This window comes from Carassius carassius, chromosome 5 (genome assembly GCF_963082965.1).
Source record: "Carassius carassius chromosome 5, fCarCar2.1, whole genome shotgun sequence".
Classification (NCBI taxonomy): domain Eukaryota; kingdom Metazoa; phylum Chordata; class Actinopteri; order Cypriniformes; family Cyprinidae; genus Carassius; species Carassius carassius.
Genome location: NC_081759.1, coordinates 25,692,418 through 25,711,138, shown reverse-complemented (window position 1 = coordinate 25,711,138; position 18,721 = coordinate 25,692,418).

The following is an 18,721-nucleotide window of genomic DNA, read 5'->3' as shown; positions in this document are numbered from 1 at the left end:
TCGTCATTCTGAAAGTTATTACACATATTGTATGTATGATGACTGTGAACATTCTGTCTCTCTCAGTGTCATGATCAGTGTGCTGTGCCCTCAGCTCAGTAATAAGAACTTTTAACTCTTTTCCCGCCAGCCACTCCCAGCATCTTTACTAACTTTCCCAAAATTTTCATGGTCAGAATATTTTATTGTATTAATATTTTGAAAATGTAATGAATATTCTGAACATGTCAAAAGAAAGAACAGAGGCTCTGCTTTTTACATTTTTTTTTTTAAATGTAAGGCACCTATGGTATCTGTTAGTCATCATCTTCTTTTGCTCAAATCTATGGTGTCTCATAGAACCGTATGATAAAAAGTTTTAAAATCTGGCACACAGATAGAGGACAGTCTCAACATTGACCAAACCAAATTCTGACTCTCAAATTTGTCTCTAACTCAAACTAGCATCAGTTAGCAATTAGCATCACCACTTGTCTAAATTTGCACACATGTCTGTGCTTATAACTTTTGAACCATAAGGGCTAGAAACAAAATTATTTTCAAAAACACAATTTTCTCAGATTTTCTACTTTATTTTGCTCAAGTGTATGACATAATTTTCCATCATAAAAATTTTCTGCAGTTTTGAACTTTTCGTAAAACCTATATTTCAGAATCCTCCTAGACTGTTTGTCCAATTTTACGTAAAAACTCTTAACTATATCATCTTTAGACAACATTGACTAAAAAGAAATGGAAACCAAGCTGATTAGTCAAACTGTTTCTGAATAACCCTCAAATGAACTTGTTAGTGAAAAAATGGAAAGCCAGAAAATGTCATCAATTGTGCATGGGGAAAAAGTTTAATAGATTTATTAGAGTATTTAATAGAGTACTTATACTAATTTATATTAGGCTGTGCAATATGCAATACTACTATGTAAAATAAATAACACAAAAACTAATTTGTTGAAGAGATCACCAAAGTGGACATGAGGCTATCTCCGCAACGCTTTAGTGCATTCAGACCAAATTTGACTTGTGTTATAACAGCCATGCTCTGAGGTTACCTACACAGTTTCATTGCAGTTGCACCTACTGTAGTGGTCAGGAGATATGAATTTTTTTTTAAAAACTTCTGAATGGTTAGGCCAAAATTCACAAGACTGGCCTTTTTATATTCTTAGTGGTATGCCGATTCGAATGGTACCCAGTTTTCCCATGTCAGCCATTTTGAGTGTTGACCATTGCTCTATTTTTTGAATGCATTGGTGTATGGTTACTAAACTTGGTATGTCTTTTGCACCATGCCCTGAAAGTACTTAAAAGGTTTCATGGCACGCCACTTTGTGGTCAAAGATTATAATTGAATTGCAATAAATGCTAATGACTTTTGAGTAATTTTGCCTATTGTCATTAAAATTTTGTTTTGATAGATTCCTTGGATCATGCCAAGAACATCAATTATGCCAAAATTGGTCGAACTTCCTGTCTGCCATCTTGATTTATGTTGTTCCTTTTCAGACTCCTGCATGACTATTAGTCTAATTTTCACCAAATTTGAACCAAATCATCTTCAGACCATGCTGCCATAAAATTATGGATTTTGCGTTGATTGACAAAATGGTTTTCAGTTACCGCATTAACAAATTTGATAGCACGATGCCAAACTACATCTGAGGCTTATCTCTGCAAAGCTCTGACATACTGACACCAAACCTTATGTGTGTCATTGTCACCACACCACATCAATTTAGTCCAACCTCACCCTATTGTTCAAAACTGATAAACCATTAAATCATATTACTATTTCAGCCAGTTTGGGTAAAATCACCTTAAAATGTTTTTAATTACTCATCAATTACCCATGCTCCTCATTCTGACTTTATTGTGTTTGGCCTCTTAATTGCAGTTTGCAGCTTTATTTTTACGTATGCATCTGCTTACATACACAATCAATTATTTCTGCTTCTTCTGTGTTTGATATAGAAATGAAGTAATCTTTTGTAAAAATTGTTAAAATCTGCGCATATAGGTTTTCCAACTTTCAAAAGAAGATGCACCAGGCAAATACCTCATATCATTCCTTGTCTGTTATTGCTTGACTGCTGAATCTCCATGGTAATTCAGCCAAGATGTTTCTAACCCCCCCCCACCCCCCCCCCCCCCACTCTCTTCAATAGGAAAGTCAATAGCTGAAGGTTTTTATGTCTCCTTTGTGTTTGAAATCCCGCACAAATCATTTCAGTTCCACAAAACAGCAATGAACAGATATCTCTGAGCCTGCCAGAGGATAAAAGTATAAACGAGATAAAAAAAACTTATAGCAAGGACTGATCTGCGTGTGTATGGGGCTTTCTTTTTTGTTATTGACTTTTTATTTATTTTATCATCCCTGTAGCGTATTTTACGCAGAGGCTCACCTTTAAGAGAACTGGCCTTTTCCACATTCTTTACACTCATAAACAAAAGGTACAGAAGCTGTCACTGGGGCTGGGCACGACCTTTTCAAAAGGCACACCTTTGTACCTAAACAATCCATATTGGTACCTTAAAGATATATATAAGTACCTAAAGTGTACATATTAGTACTTAAAAGTTACAAACGTGTACCTTTTGAAAAGGTATTGCCCCAGGGACAGCTTTTGTACCTTTTTTCTGAGAGTGTACAAATTCTTTAAAAAAAAAAAAAAAAACTGTTGGCAAAACAATATAAAATCAATTTCATCTATTAATGTGGAAATATTACCTTCATGTCTGTAACAACTTCATGTCTTCATGTTCTTCATTGCATTTATGAGCAGGAAAAGCACTGAACGGATGTCAGGTTCAGTGAATGTCAGTGACCTGAGGCGGTGTGCAAGCATTCTTTCAATTTTAACTCCCAGCATGAGCCAAAGCGCTGCGTATGCGAGTCAGGGACAAATTAACCCCAAAACATTTCTGTTCCATATCACTTTCAGCATTTTCAGTAATTGTTTGAAGAAACAAAATATACTCAGAAATGGCTAGTAATTTCACAAATAATTACCAAGAAACATCAACACAAAACATTGAATTAAACATGAAATTTTAAAGTAGAAAAAAAATGAAATAGTGTTTTCTTGTAAGATAAAACAACCTTTGTTTTATTTAAAACATTTATTTTAAACTTTATTCCTTTTTTTTTACGGTGTTTGATTTATTTTTGTGTTTTTCTGTTTATAGTTTTTAACCACCAACTTTCACTGTCCCCTCATTATATTTTTAGATGAAGAACCACATCATTTAAAATCATAAATGTGCCAACTTTGCCCACTTGAAAAGATAATTACAGTATGAGGGGATGATATGAAAGTATTAAATATACAAGCTTCACAAGTACGGGCTCATGGATGCCTGCGAGGGCAATGAGAACCCAAGATAGCATTAGTCATTCTGAAAGGTGAACTTGAAACACCCATTCAATATAAAACAACACTGAAATGAGTAAGAACTCACAAGAAGACATTCCTGGCTTTCTCACAGTATATTTAATATACATACTGGCTAATGATCATTATAATGAACATCTGGTGGTTAGGATTCCTTCATGTCCTTTAACAAATAAATGATGTATAATCATTTCACCTGAGGAAATACTCCTAAGCTCAAAGAGTAACAACCTTCGTGATTGCAAAAACTTAAATCGAGGAACCTCCTGCCCGTTCACACTCTCCAAATCACATCTGCACATTATTATGCTAATTAATGTATGAATCTGAACATGTAAGAGCTTGTTGGTGTGCTGTGAATAAATAAAAACATATCATATCAAACTTATCATAACAAACAGTAAGACTATCACTGTATCAACAACTGTAGTTAATGCTTTTTAAATAATGCAGTCTATAGTTTTATTTTTATAAAGATTATAGACCCATCTTCGACCTAACCACGGGCTCTACTCCTTAACACAGTTGTAACCTCCTCAAAAATGCAGACAAAACAGAAACCACTTTAAAACCAAACATAACCGAACATTAAACATATTAATCTAGTGAAAAAACACATCAAATAACACATCATTTCAACATTTACAACTGGAGTTTAAAGCAAAGCAAGCTGGGAACTTTAGACTAGCTTAACCCTAACAGTACTCATAACAATCAATTTATCTTAACTGTATTCTGAGTAAAAAAGTCATAGTATGCGAATAGTACAGATTACTACATTTTTACAATTAAACCAACCAATTTTTAAACATTGAAGGATTACTCCACTGCAAAATTTTAATTTTGTCATTAATCACTTACCCCCATGTCGTTCCAAACCCATAAAAGCTTTGTTCATCTTCTGAACACAATTTAAGATATTTTGGATGAAAACCGGGTGGCTTGTGACTGTCCCATTGACTGCCAAGTAAATTGCACTGTTAAGATTCAGTAAAGTATAAAAAGCATCATCACAATATTCCATCTGCCATCAGTGGTTTAACCGTAACATTATGAACCAACAAGAATACTTTTTGTATGCAAAGAAAACAAAAATAATAACTTTATACAACAATTAATCTCCTAATTCTCCGCATCACCGTAGCACCATTTTGGAGAACATCCCCCGAACACAAACTGTGTATCTCTTCTGTTTCAGCCGTGACAGAAGGATTTGAATGAAAACAGCGCATCTATGTAGCGCGGCTGACACAGAAGAGCATACGCTGCTCGTGTTCAGTTCATATTCTCTAAAATGCTGCTACGGTGATCTGGAGAGATGCAGAAAAGGCTAATTGTTGACTAAAGTTTTTTTTTTTTTTTTGCTTTGCGTACAAAAAGTACACTCGTCACTTCATAACGTTATGGTTGAACCACTGATAGCTTTTATGGGTTTGGAACGACATGGGGGATTAATGACAACATTTTTTGAGGCGGAGTATCCAAAGTCAACTAAAAAGTGATAATTTGGACGTTTGTTAGGTTTTACAGTGATGGTCATGATGGGTAGATTCATTTTGGTCAGCTTATACATTTAATTTAGAAAGGCAGGATGAGAGAATTACACCCCACACTTCTGACACCTCCTAAATTAACATCTAAAATATTTCTCAGTACATTTGCCATTATGTACTGTAATAAAATGTTAGATAGTTATAATCCATTCCTGTCCATCTTAAAACAAATCTGTAAGATTATCCAAGAAATGTGTTTTCAACAGTAGTTTTCATTATGTAAAGAAGATTACTTAGGGTGTAAAACATACATTTTCATAACTAAACATTGTTTGAAAAGTTTATCTTAAAGAAAAGCAAAATGATGAGTAGGCCTCAAACACAGGTAAAAAAAAAAAGCATGTCTGAACATAGACTGGCATGAAAATCATTCATAACAGCAGTTCATAACAGTTCTTTCCGGGAAAGAAAATTTCCACCTATATCCTTTCTTTGAACTACTTGTGTTCAGAAAGGTTCTATTTGAAAGGAAATTCAATGTGAAGAAATCCAAAAGACGTGTGATATTAAAGGGATAGTTCACCCAAAAATCATAATTATGTTATTAATAACGCACCCTCATGTCGTTCCAAACCAGTGAGACCTCCCTTCATCTTCGGAACACAGTTTAAAGGTGCCATCTGTCATATCTGGCAAAAAAATCAAGTCATACTCCACATTCCATACCAGATGGGGGCAGTATGCCTCAATAAAGTGAATTGGTCTACTCTAGAGTAACAAACGAGAAACAGCATAGTCTCTATGCTCCGCCCCTACCTTCACAACAACACTAGAGCATATCCGAAGCCTATAAGACAGCGGTTCTCAATTGCAGTCCTCGCGCCCCACTGCTCTGCACATTTTGAACGTTTCTCTTAGAGCTTCAGACATTTGTTCTATTCGAACATAAGTGCCCTGCGAAGTGGTCATCACAGGATATTCAGCCATGATTCCAGTTCGAAGCGAATTTAGCTATATGTTCCAATCAAAGTGCATTGAAGTGTGCAAGACGTGAATTTAAATTGTATTGATTTACAGAGGTATATGATGTCACAGTTGTCCATGTTTAAAGACGCTGCACAGCACAAATCAGTGAATGAATGTTTCGATGTGAGGTAAACTTCAACAGATTTCCCCTGCTCAGAGAGTAGGGAGCAATGAACAATTAGAACACAGATCATGCACGGAGTTCATTTCTAACGAGCTGATTATCTGAATCAGGTGTGTTAACAAAGAGAGACGTGCAAAATATGCAGAGCAGTGGGGCGCGAGGACTGGAATTGAGAACCGCTGCTATAAGAGGACGTTTTGCCTCCAGAGGAACGTTGGGTGATGTCAAGTGATTTTGAAACATGACATCTTCAAGCTACTCCCCTTCACCTTTACCAGTGAATATGTTCATATTCGTTTTGTTCATATTACATTGAGTTGTATATACACATTATTGGAATTAAATTAATTTGACAGACAGCATTCTGTCAACATCATTGGTCAACATCAGACAGCTGATGTTGACCAAGCTAGCGCCAACCAACGTAACCAGAGCTGGCAACTCTCAAGCATTCACCGTGAGACACACGCAATTGACTCTTTTCACACGCTTTCACGCCACACATTCTCACGTACAGAAAAACCATGAAGCAAAGAGGACACGGAGACCAACAGACTAGACAGAGCAGGTTACTTATGATATAAAAATATGGGTAAGTTATAGCTAGCTAATTATCAAACGCAGCTACGGTTAGCCATCGCTAACATTAGCACGTTTATAGAACAGCCTTCGATACATTTCTATGTTATAACTTCCCGAAAAAAAATACACAAACATATAAAACAAACTTCTAGCGAAATACTAACAGCATCTAACTTACCAATCCAAAAGAAATGTTGCAAGTTCGGTGTCGAACCTCATTTCTTTCAGGTCCATCAGTTCTCTGCAGCGATTGAAAGCAGTGCCGATGTTTACTCTGGTTCGGCTCCTTTTCTTATCGGATTTGATTTGTGTTTCCGAGCGTGGTTGTTTCCCTGTAGCGGGTGGTGGTCTCTTGCCAAGGGCTTCAACCATCCTTCCGCTTGATTGACATCAGGTTAGATTACGCCCACAAGCCGTGCGAGTTATTCGTGTATTGCGGGTTGGCTGGTGGTTATGTTGCCCGCATACCGCCTCCCATGGCCGAAACTGGTATTACGACACCTGTCGGGCCGGGGCTAGTAATGCTACTGCTAATTAAGGTTGATATCTCTGCAGCATTATAACTTTACATTTTTTTAATGACATCATCGCCCTTATTTCTTCTCATACTTTTGATGCATGTAGGTAATTTTTAAAATATTTTTAGCTCAATTTTTGCACCTTTAAGATATTTTAGATTTAGTCCAAGAGCTCTCAGTCCCTCCATTGAAGCTGTGTGTACGGTATACTGTCCATGTCCAGAAAGGTAAGAAAAACATCATCAAAGTAGTCCATGTGACATCAGAGGGGCAGTTAGAATATTTTGAAGCATCGAAAATACATTTTGGTCCAAAAATAGCAAAAACTATGACTTTTTTCAGCATTGTCTTCTCTTCCGTGTCTGTTGTGAGAGAGTTCAAATCAAAGCAGTTTGTGATATCTGGTTCGCGAACGAATCATTCGATTCATTTTTGAACCACTTCACCAAATCGAACTGAATCGTTTTAAACGGTTCGCATCTCCAATACGCATTAATCCACAAATGACTTGAGCTGTTAACTTTTTTAAAGTGGCTGACACTCCCTCTGAGTTAAAACAAACCAATATCCCGGAGTAATTAATGTACTCAAACAGTACACTGACTGAACTTCTGTGAAGAGAGAACTAAAGATGAACACCGAGCCGAGCCTCGTTAATGAGTCAAGAACCGGTTGCATCGGTTTTCGGATCACCAGTTCTTTCGGACACTTCGATTCAATAAATCGGTTGAAGAAAACGGTTCACCAGTTCTTTTGTGCTCGACGTAATGGCATCATTGGCCATGATTGCAAGCCTTCGGTTTACCTGGGCTCATTAGCACAGAATCAGTTCAGAATCAAACACCAAAAGAATCAGTTCGGTTCAGACGTTCTGTGTGTCGGTTTGCTTCACGCTGAATCACACATGTGCAGTATCATCAGCTCCTCGGTTCTCAAATTGGACGCGTCTGACAGAAACGGTTCTTGACTCGTGAACGAGTCATTATCTGGCTCTGCTCGGTGTTCATCTTCAGTTCTCTCTTCACAGCAGTTCAGTCAGTGTACTGTTTGAGTAAATGAATTACTCCGGGATATTGGTTTGTTTGAACTCAGAGGGAGTGTCAGCCACTTTAAAAAAGTTAACATCTTAAGTCATTTGTGGATTAATGCGTATTGGAGACGCAAACCGTTTAAAACGATTCAGTTCGATTTGGTGAACTGGTTCAAAAAGATCCGGTTACATCGAATGATTCGTTCGCGAACCTGATATCACAAACTATTGCTATTTTTGGACCAAAATGTATTTTCGATGCTTCAAAATATTCTAACTGACCATCTGATGTCACATGGACTACTTTGATGATGTTTTTCTTACCTTTCTGGACATGGACAGTCCAGAAAGGATTGTACCGTACACAAAGCTTCAATGGAGGGACTGAGAGCTCTCGGACTAAATCTAAAATATCTTAAACTGTGTTCCGAAGATGAAGGGAGGTCTCACTGGTTTGGAACGACATGAGGGTGCGTTATTAATAACATAATTATGATTTTTGGGTTAACTATCCCTTTAATATCACACGTCTTTTGGATTTCTTCACATTGAATTTCCTTTCAAATAGAACCTTTCTGAACACAAGTGGTTCAAAGAAAGGATATAGGTGGAAATTGTCTTTCCCGGAAAGAACTGTTATGAACTGCTGTTATGAATGATTTTCATGCCAGTCTATGTTCAGACATGCTTCTGTAAACCTCAGATCATTATGTATGTTGTTTCTGTCTCTTCATATTTGATCACTTGATTTTGCCGCAGGTATGCATTTTCTCTGAAGAGGGAGCGGGGTTCCTTGAAAATCTGAAACTTTTGGTTTTGATTTGATTCAGCAATATATACATAAAACTAATTAATAAAGAGTAAGAGTGCATTTTTTGGATTTACAGATTGATGGCTTTTCAGTCTCAAAATATTTATCTGACATTAGCAAATTATTATTATTATTATTATTTTTTCATTTTTGGAGCAGTAGGACTGACATTTGTAAAACAATAATAAGACATTTAGCCCCCCCCCCCCCCCCCCCCCATGCACATTGATTTAATTTTGAGGTTTTCTTTGAGATTTTTTTCATCCTTTGCTGTTTTTTTTTTTTGCTTTGAGTTGGAAAGTAGTATGCTGGCCTGTTGGTTCAGTATGGCATCTTCTCTGAAAACACTACTTTTCCAGGAACACTTCATTCCATTCCATATCTGTCTGGACAGATTTCTGGAAGACTCTTCAGAACTTGGATGAGTTTCAGGTGGTTATATAGTTTATGTAATCTCTATCCTACAGTGAGCTGATCTATGCTCTTTTTGTTTTAAATTATCTCAAAGCTGTATTCACAGGTATGTTTCTATTAAATAGTGTTAGATTTAGTTGGTTGAAGGATAATCCCACTAAATGTGCAGATCCATGGACAGTTCATACATTCTCATCACCACATGCCTCCTACATCACCTCTTTTGGAGAAGAAGCAAAACATGCTGTTAGCAGGCAAACATTTTCCATTGACATGTCAAAGAAAAAGCAACTCAGAAAAGTAGGGTAGGGTGACTACTCTGCCAATCTGAATGTGAGGATCAGAATTAAGTTTTGTATAATAACTGATAAATGATTTAAATATGGACACCTTGTATAGTTAAAAGAGTTCCACTGTTTGAGTTCCATCACAAATAATGGCTCATGAAATGAGTGAGTGCAGAAGTGTGTATGCAGCAGTTCAGACATAATGAAGGATAAGCCAGAAGGCTGGTGGTTGAGAGAAGCATAGCCTACTGGATGAGATTAAAACCAGTGTAAATTATATGACACAGAGATAATTGCTGACACTAAAGCGTGATAAATGTATGAAACCTCGGTTATTTTAAATATATTGTGTAGCATTGTTTGTTTTGGTTAAGCAAATAAAATGTCATTACAATGAACACGGTGGGAAGTAAAAAAAGCACCAGTGTTTGTAAAGCTTCTAAAAAAAACTGCAGGCTAAGCCAATCAAAATAAATGTACTCTGAAAGTTAGTTAGGAACTTATACACTCCAAATTGCTTAAGGAGGGCAATTTATATGTAAGATATATTTATTTAATATATAATTTAATCTGAGCAATAGCAGTTTTTCAATTAATGAAAATCTTAATTAGGTCAAACTACAGCAATTAACAAGAAATAAAATTATGCACTGGAATCCACAATAATTTATATAACTCCATGAATTGAAAACATAATGGCTGAAAATGAAGATTGATGTGCCAAACAAGGCACCAGTAGGCGATTTCACTACCTTTGCAAAATATCTTTGCTTACAATTTACAGCAACCAGTGTGCCATCTGAAAGAGTTTCTAAGTGCCACTAGAAACATAGTGTCATGCCACAGAACATCTCTTAAAACAGAACCGTTGATAGACTTGTGTTCTCAGCTAAAAATGTGTGAACCACTTGCATGATTTGCACAGTGTAGGATGCAAATTACATTGCTCTAAATAAGCTGTCATTTGCACATTCTGTAGCCATTTTGCACTCTTTTTTTAATGTTAATGTAAAAAAAAAAAGTATCCCTAAGTGGTCAGTAGATCTTTTTTAAACTGTGTCAGTTCTATCAGTTTGTGTAAATCCATTTGGGGTTTAGGATATTTGTTTTTTGCACATTCATTTAATACGTCTAGTATAATTATGTGATCTTTTTTCAATAAAGGTACAGTAGGCTATGTAATATTGACAGCTAGCAGTTAAGCAGTTCAAACTGTGTGTACAGTATACTGTCCATGTCCAGAAAGGTAAGAAAAACATCATCAAAGTAGTCCATGTGACATCAGAGGGTCAGTTAGAATATTTTGAAGCATCGAAAATACATTTTTAATGCTTAACAAAAGCTATGACTTTATTCAGCATTGTGTTCTCTTCATGTACTCTTCATGTACTCAAACAGTACACTGACTGAACTGCTGTAAAGAGAGAACTGAAGATGAACACCGAGCCGAGCCAGATAACGAACAAAAGACTGACTCATCCTTAAGTCAAGAACCGTTTCTGTCAGACACGTCCGATTCGAGAACCGAGGAATAGGTGATACTGCGCATGTGTGATTCAGCGTGAAGCAGACTGACACACAGAGCGTCTGAACCGAACTGATTCTTTTGGTGATTGATTCTGAACTGATTCTGTGCTAATGAGGCTTGAATGAAGGGCAATCATCGTAAATGATGCCATTACGTCGAGCAAAAAAGAACCAGTGAACCGTGTTCTTCAACCGGTTTATTGAATCGAACTATCAGAAAGAACTACTGGTGATCCGAAAACCGATGAGTCAATCTTTTGTTCGTTATCTGGCTCGGCTCGGTGTTCATCTTCAGTTCTCTCTTCACAGCAGTTCAGTTAGTGTACTGTTTGAGTGCATGCATTACTCCGGGATATTGGTTTGTTTGAACTCAGAGGGAGTGTCAGCCACATTAAAAAAGTTAACAGCTTAAGTCATTTGTGGATTAATGCGTATTAGAGACGCGAACCGTTTAAAACGATTCAGTTCGATTTGGTGAACTGGTTCAAAAAGATCCGTTTACATCGAATGATTCATTCGCGAACCGGATATCACAAACTGCTGTTTTGAACTCTCTCACAACAGACATGGAAGAGAAGACAATGCTGAATAAAGTCGTAGTTTTTTGCTATTTTTGGACCAAAATGTATTTTCAATGTTTCAAAATATTCTAACTGACCCTCTGATGTCACATGGACTACTTTGATGATGTTTTTCTTACCTTTCTGGACATGGACAGTAAACCGTACACACAGCTTCAATGGAGGGACTGAGAGCTCTCGGACTAAATCTAAAATAACTTAAACTGTGTTCTGAAGATAAACGGAGGTCTTACGGGTTTGGAACGACATGAGGGCAAGTTATTAATGACATAATTTAGATTTTTGGGTGAACTATCCCTTTAAGGTCCTTGCACACTGAGTGTGAAATTTTCATATGCCTTTTTTCATATTTTTCTTTCAAAAAATTTGTCACTCACCGAAACCTTACACACTGAGTCTGACATGTATTAATTAATCTGAAAAAATTGGCAAAACTAAACAAAATGGAGTCTTCAAGTAGTGAGGATAATTTTGTTGTCCTCTTTCTTAAAAAGAGAAAAAGAAAGGAAATATTGGTTCCATCCAATCATGAGATAGTAGATAGGAAGGAGAGTTCCACCTCCTTATTAAGAAGATGCGGGATCAATGGCTATTCAAAGTTTACTTCAGGATGTCAGCGGCTCAGTTTGATGCTTTGCTAGCGATACTGAGCCATATATAAAAAGAAGTACTGTGAACTCAATGTGCAAGGACCTAACAGTGCTTTGTGCTGTGAGATGAAGTGGCAACCCGATCTCACGGCAATTTGTACATATTTTACGAGGTGGCTTATTCGTACGAATTCGTATGACCACACTCGTACAAATTAATACGATTTTTGCCAAATCGTACGTATTTTTCGAGTTGCACAATTCATATGAATTTGTACGAATGACCTACACCAAACCCCTCCCCTAAACCTAACCGCCACTGGGGTTTAGACAAATCGTATAACATTGTACGAGTTAGGTTGTACAAATTCGTACGAATAAGCCACCTCATAAAGTACGTACGAATTGGTCATGAGATACTGTTGGATCATCTTGACAGATGCCACTCTGGATTTTGGCATTCGTTTATGGTGGCTCTGAATTCTCAAAAAACCTCTCAAAATGCTTAAGTATGGATGCAAATTGCTTATATGGATGCAAAACATGCAGAACACAGAAAATCAAACCCGATTCATTTTTAATGTTTTTTTTTTATGATGGATGAAAGTTTTAGACCAAGTGTGTATTGACACAACGTGAGGTCATATTTATTTTTTAACATTTTGAAAATTTCAGACTCAGCGTGCAAGGACCCTTAACACTGCAAGCTGAAGAGTTTGTTTATCTGAGTTTTACTATTCCTATGGTCATAGAGCTTTTTAGATAGATGAAAGGGGCTTTTTAGGTTGGGTATACTCTGCAATCATTAACCTGTTCCTACTGGATCCATGGATGAAATATGCAGTGTGGATGAAATACTGGCAACCTGGGGTGTCAAAATACTATTGGGCAAATTGGCAGTAGGAGGGGTCACATAGATAAAAACAAAGACATTCCGACATGGAACACACATCTATAACTGGCATTGTTTTTAGAGGAACAAGTATGTAAGTTTAACAAGTTACCTAAATATATGCAAACATGGTATTTTTATTTCTTAGTACAGTTAAAAAATACATACAGCACATTTGAATAGTATACTATATACTATTAAACTATTATATAGATACTATTTTTCTTTATGTATTCAAAAAGAATGGAAGTGAAATGTAACAACATCCCCCATAGGTAGGGCCCTATTGTAACATGACTGTATGACAGCTTAAAATTATCTGATTATCTAATAAAAAAACATACAAGGCATAAAAATTGCTCAATAAAATACTAATACTAACTTTTTCATACAAAATAATGGAATTTCTAAATAATTAAAAATATACTAGCTTTAAAGTTTGACACTGAACACAGCAAAACATAGCTATGCATGTAGGGTAAATGTACCTATTAAGCTCACCAAAATCTACACTGAGACATTTTTAGTTCACAAGAGATCTGTTTCAGAACAAAATTTGTGTTATAATAAACCTTTAACTAAGAAATAAATTTGAAAAATTATTTATTGTTAAAATTGTGTTCCTGACACCACACTGTGTCGGTTGTGATCGGAAGGAATTTAAAGTCTGGTAGTCTATAATCCTCAGTCAGTTATGCCTAGTTTTCCTTTGTGACTATTTACAGTTTGTAAGTGTATGATGCCTGACGTTTTAAAAATCTGTCCAAATTTTAAAATTAGAGTAATGTATTCAAGCCACTTTTTCCCCTGATTTTTGTTTCTTATGGCTCCTCTTTTGTATGGAAGACATGTCTCTTTCATCTTTACGCATAAACTACAGCTACAGCTAGATTTTGTTATCTTAAAGCTGTTAAACTTATTAACCATTTTATAAAGATTAACTGAAAGTGTTAATCAATCATCAGTCATTATTTAAAGTCTGCTTATAAAGTAATTACATTCAATGTGGAAGAGCTTAAAGAGAGTACAAGAGAGTAAAGAGAGGTTAACTGGAGCAGCACATTTTTAAAAAACTTCATGTAATATTGATTAAAATTATAAGATTTAGCAAATAAATCATCAAGGTCATGTATTAAGTTTATACATATTTGAACATGAACAACTATTATTAAAAATCCCTATGCAATACTTTTTTTTAATGATGTCACTGAAGCTGTGATTTTTATAGTAGTGCACCATTTATACTCACCTTACAATATGAAATCTTAAAAAATTACAGTAGTGTAAAACCACAGACCAGCAATTATGATATTATGCATTTAAAAGTACAAGTAATGCCTGTGAAGTAATATATTAGCATAGCACACAATCTTATTCAGCTAGTCAGCTAACTGTGTTCTGTGGCATCTGCGCTATGTTGCTAAAACTATCTTTTTGGATACAACTTTAATTATTTCCCACATCCATGTTCCAGTTTAGAATATGCAAAAAAGTCTAAACATTAATCTCTTAATTTTAAGTAGTGAAACGTACCCAAAATAAATTCTTAAACATCTAAAAAAATGCACATTTAAGGGGCTCCTTCCACATGAAAAGATACTATAGTAATTTATAGTAAATCCTACAGTGTTTTTGAACTATACTACAGTAAAGTATTTTGTTGTGGTAATTCTATAATTGCTGTGGTAATATAACAACTATAGTAATATAAACAAATTTCTTTACCCAAGTTTTTTTTTACAACTATTAGGTATAGTATACAGTTACACTACAGTTTACTGTAGTAAAACCTAAAGTATACTACAGTATTTATTACACTTTATCAGTTCTCTATATTTAATACTACAGTATGCTGTAGCATTCATTAACAAAGTGTTGTAAATACTATCATTTATAATACAAAGTTTGTTAAGACATCAAGTAGGATAATACATTATTTTTTCTTTTTATAATCTGAGCTCAAAACTGGATTTGCGCTTAACAGGTATGACATAGGTATAACCCTAGACAAACAGATGTAAAAACACACTCAGACTTTCAGAAAAACATGTGCCGGAAACAAGCTTCCATAGAAACATGCCAGTGTTTAATGTGTGTTTAAAAGCATTTGTCAAGAAGCCATTTCATTATGTAAATATGACCTCCTTGCAGAGTTTTGGTTCAGTTACACTTAGTTCGAATATATCAGTGTTCAGCTGGAGTAAACATGTTCATGTAGTGCAATGGAAAGGGACTGATGATAACTGAGACCATAACAATGGTTGTATAGCAAGGTGATGCATGCATAATATGAAAAAGAGTGTGCAAGGACATAAACATTTTCAACATTTTGTGCGAGGAGGAATTAGACTCCTGGATAAACAAACAACTTAAATTTTATCTGTCAAGCAAGTAAACTTTTAAAACAGTGATACTATTGTATTTTGGAAATTGTCATCGTGGAATTATTTGAATGGAGATAACATGAAAGAGATCATTATAGAGATAGGTCTGTTTTAAATTAGATTTCTCAAGAAGTGAGGTTGCTGTACCAGTTTTTAGTTGCAGTGGAGCAGTGAGAGATATCTATCAGGTACACCAGTTCAATAAGAATAAAGGAGTGGACTGGGTCTAACTGGATGATTTATATTTCATAATTTATGCCTTGACAGAGGATGAGCTAAGGTGGGAGTTTACTGACTTTTCAAGAAAGACATAAAAAACCCTGAAGTTCAGGTCTTGTTGTTGGTTTCTCAGGATCCAGTTTTAGTGTGCTGTCACCAGTGTTGGGGAGTAACTAGTTACATGTAATGGCGTTACATAATTTAATTAACAAAATAAATGTAACTGTAATCAGTTACAGTTACTAAGAAAAAGTGAGTAATTAAATTACAGTTACTTATGAAATTTTTAAAGATTACAAAGGGGATTACATATGAATATTTCACACATCCACATACAGATTTAAATGATTTCTTCTGAGACACACGGCCCTATAATTTCCGCGATGCAGAAACATAGTCTGGCTCGTATAATCCAGTCATAAAAACGGGATTGCTATTGCCTAACGCGGACAGAATATGCCACATTTTGGACAGATAAATCAAAAGTAGGTCAGTACACTTGAATCAAAGCATGGACTAGTGTCTATGAATATTAAGCCGCAAAAGACATTATGAATCCTGCAGGTTCTGCATGTCTGTGGAGAACAGGCGCGGACCGGCAATCGGGAGAACCGGGACAATTCCCGGTGGCCTGGCAGACGATTTGTCCCGCTATTATAATATTATTATTGTATAATTGCCTGCCGAATATACTGTACTAAAGCGATCATTTCCGAATCCGCCATTCGATAATTACATCTCTAATAATTCATGGATCGGTTAGTTGTGACTGGCAATGGTTGGGCGCGCGCGCTCTCCGCGCCTCCGCCGAACGGTTTGGATCAGACTCAGAGTAATCAATGCAAGAGAGAGAGACCGGAGTGGAATGTAGCGCACAGCTGGAGCAGAGAAGCAAAACTACTTTTCAGGGTTTGCAGTGCAGGTCAGTTTCATCTGTAAAGTTGCTATTGTAGTTTTGTATTTGTTCACTTAGTCAAGGAGCAACAGCACATTGATCACACTCACTCAAAATACTGCATAAACGACATCATTATTATCTATTGTAATGTTGCAGTAGTAATTAAGCTGAAAAATAATGAGATTTTATTATAGGTTTAGGGGAAGCTACCACAGACAACTACACAACCCTTACGAAAATTTATGTTTTAATATTTTGCTATAAATCCAGAGACAAAGGTTACTATTGCCACAAAGCACACAATACACCATGCCACAAATTAAAAATTATTTTACAAATTTATTTATTTAAAAACAAATACAAATGGTAATCCATTTGCAAATAAATAAAACAAGATTAATGTACTTTTATATAATAAAAGCATGGTAAATTTGTGTAAGGGAAAAACATGACTCATGAATTAGGATTTTTCTATAAATATATTGAAGTGATGCACTCATTTTGACATGTAGGCAATTTAGAAAGTATAGTTTTGTTAAATCTTGAGTATTAAAGTCACGAGAGAGATGGATAACAGGGCAAAATAAAGAGACTGAAAAGAAAAATGGAAGTGAAGGTGCAGTTCAGCAGAGAATTTTTAATTATTTTTTAATGTCCCCAAACTAAAGATTTAAACCTTTTTTATGTCAGGTCCATACAAAAAAAAGTGTTGTCCATGAATTTGTTTGTATGAGTTAGAGATTTCCTGGTCTTAAATTTTTTCCCAGTCCACCCCTCATGGAAATTGATGCAGACTTGCGGTTTCATTTACTATACATAGGCCTACTGAAGCTCGGAGTGTTTTCAACCTCTGCCGTCTCGATATATGAGTACATGAACACATAAACACAATCTCTATCATGAATCACTTCATGAGCATTTAACTTGTTTTGAGAAAACTATCATCATATACAAAGAGCAGCAATGTTTCAGGAGTTTAGTACACAGAATAGGAGGTATGCTTATTAGATAAACATATTTGAGTTGATGTATATGCTTTTATTTATTATTTTTTAATTAACTTTTTCTTTCCAAACTATTGTTAGAAGCAGTGTTTCCTGTAACTATGCAAAGATTTGGTTTCAAAAAAAGTTTCACTAAACAATTTCTTATGATTTTAAATTTGCATTGAACTTCAGATCAATCTTAAAGTAAAACACAGAACTAAAGTCTGATTGTGTGGTGGATGTTCAAATTTGATCATCTTAATTCAAGTGATGAAGGATGGTGAAAGTCTGACAGTATTGAGCTCTACTTTAAGGTTAAACCTGCATAGTGTAAATGTTGACTAACGGTTGCAAATAAACATTTATTAGAGATTTTTAAAAGTAATCAAAAGTAATCAGTTACATTACTTAAATAAAGTAATTGAAAAAGTTACACTACTATTACATTTTAAATAGGGTAACTTGTAATCTGTAACCTATTACATTTCCAAAGTAACCTTCCCAACACTGGCTGTCACATAAAGTCCCTTTGAAGAATGTTACGTTGACTAATTTTCGCCTCTGATATTGTTTTTTAAATTTTATTGCTTTCACACGGGGCCCTCGAATGTGTCCTTTTCGTAAAGAAATAACACTGGTTAACATTGGTTTTGGTCTGCAAGTCTTAAAACTTGAAGTTATCTACTGTGTTAGCAGTCGTTAAAATATTAGCTCAATTTAGAATGAGGTAGTTAGTGAAGAGTACAAAGTTTGAAAGTAAACAAGTTGAATGTGTTATGTAAAGACAGGAAAATTAGTGTTTAGCTTAGTTTAGTTTCACTGAGCATAAAGCATAGTTTCTGTCCTTGTTGAAATCTTTTGTTGTTCCCTGAGTTGTCAGGGACAACCGCTCTTCTGGACAACAGCCCAGACAGCAGGGCAAGACTTGTTGCAGCAGGAATCCAGATGAGGTAATTAGAGAGTTCAT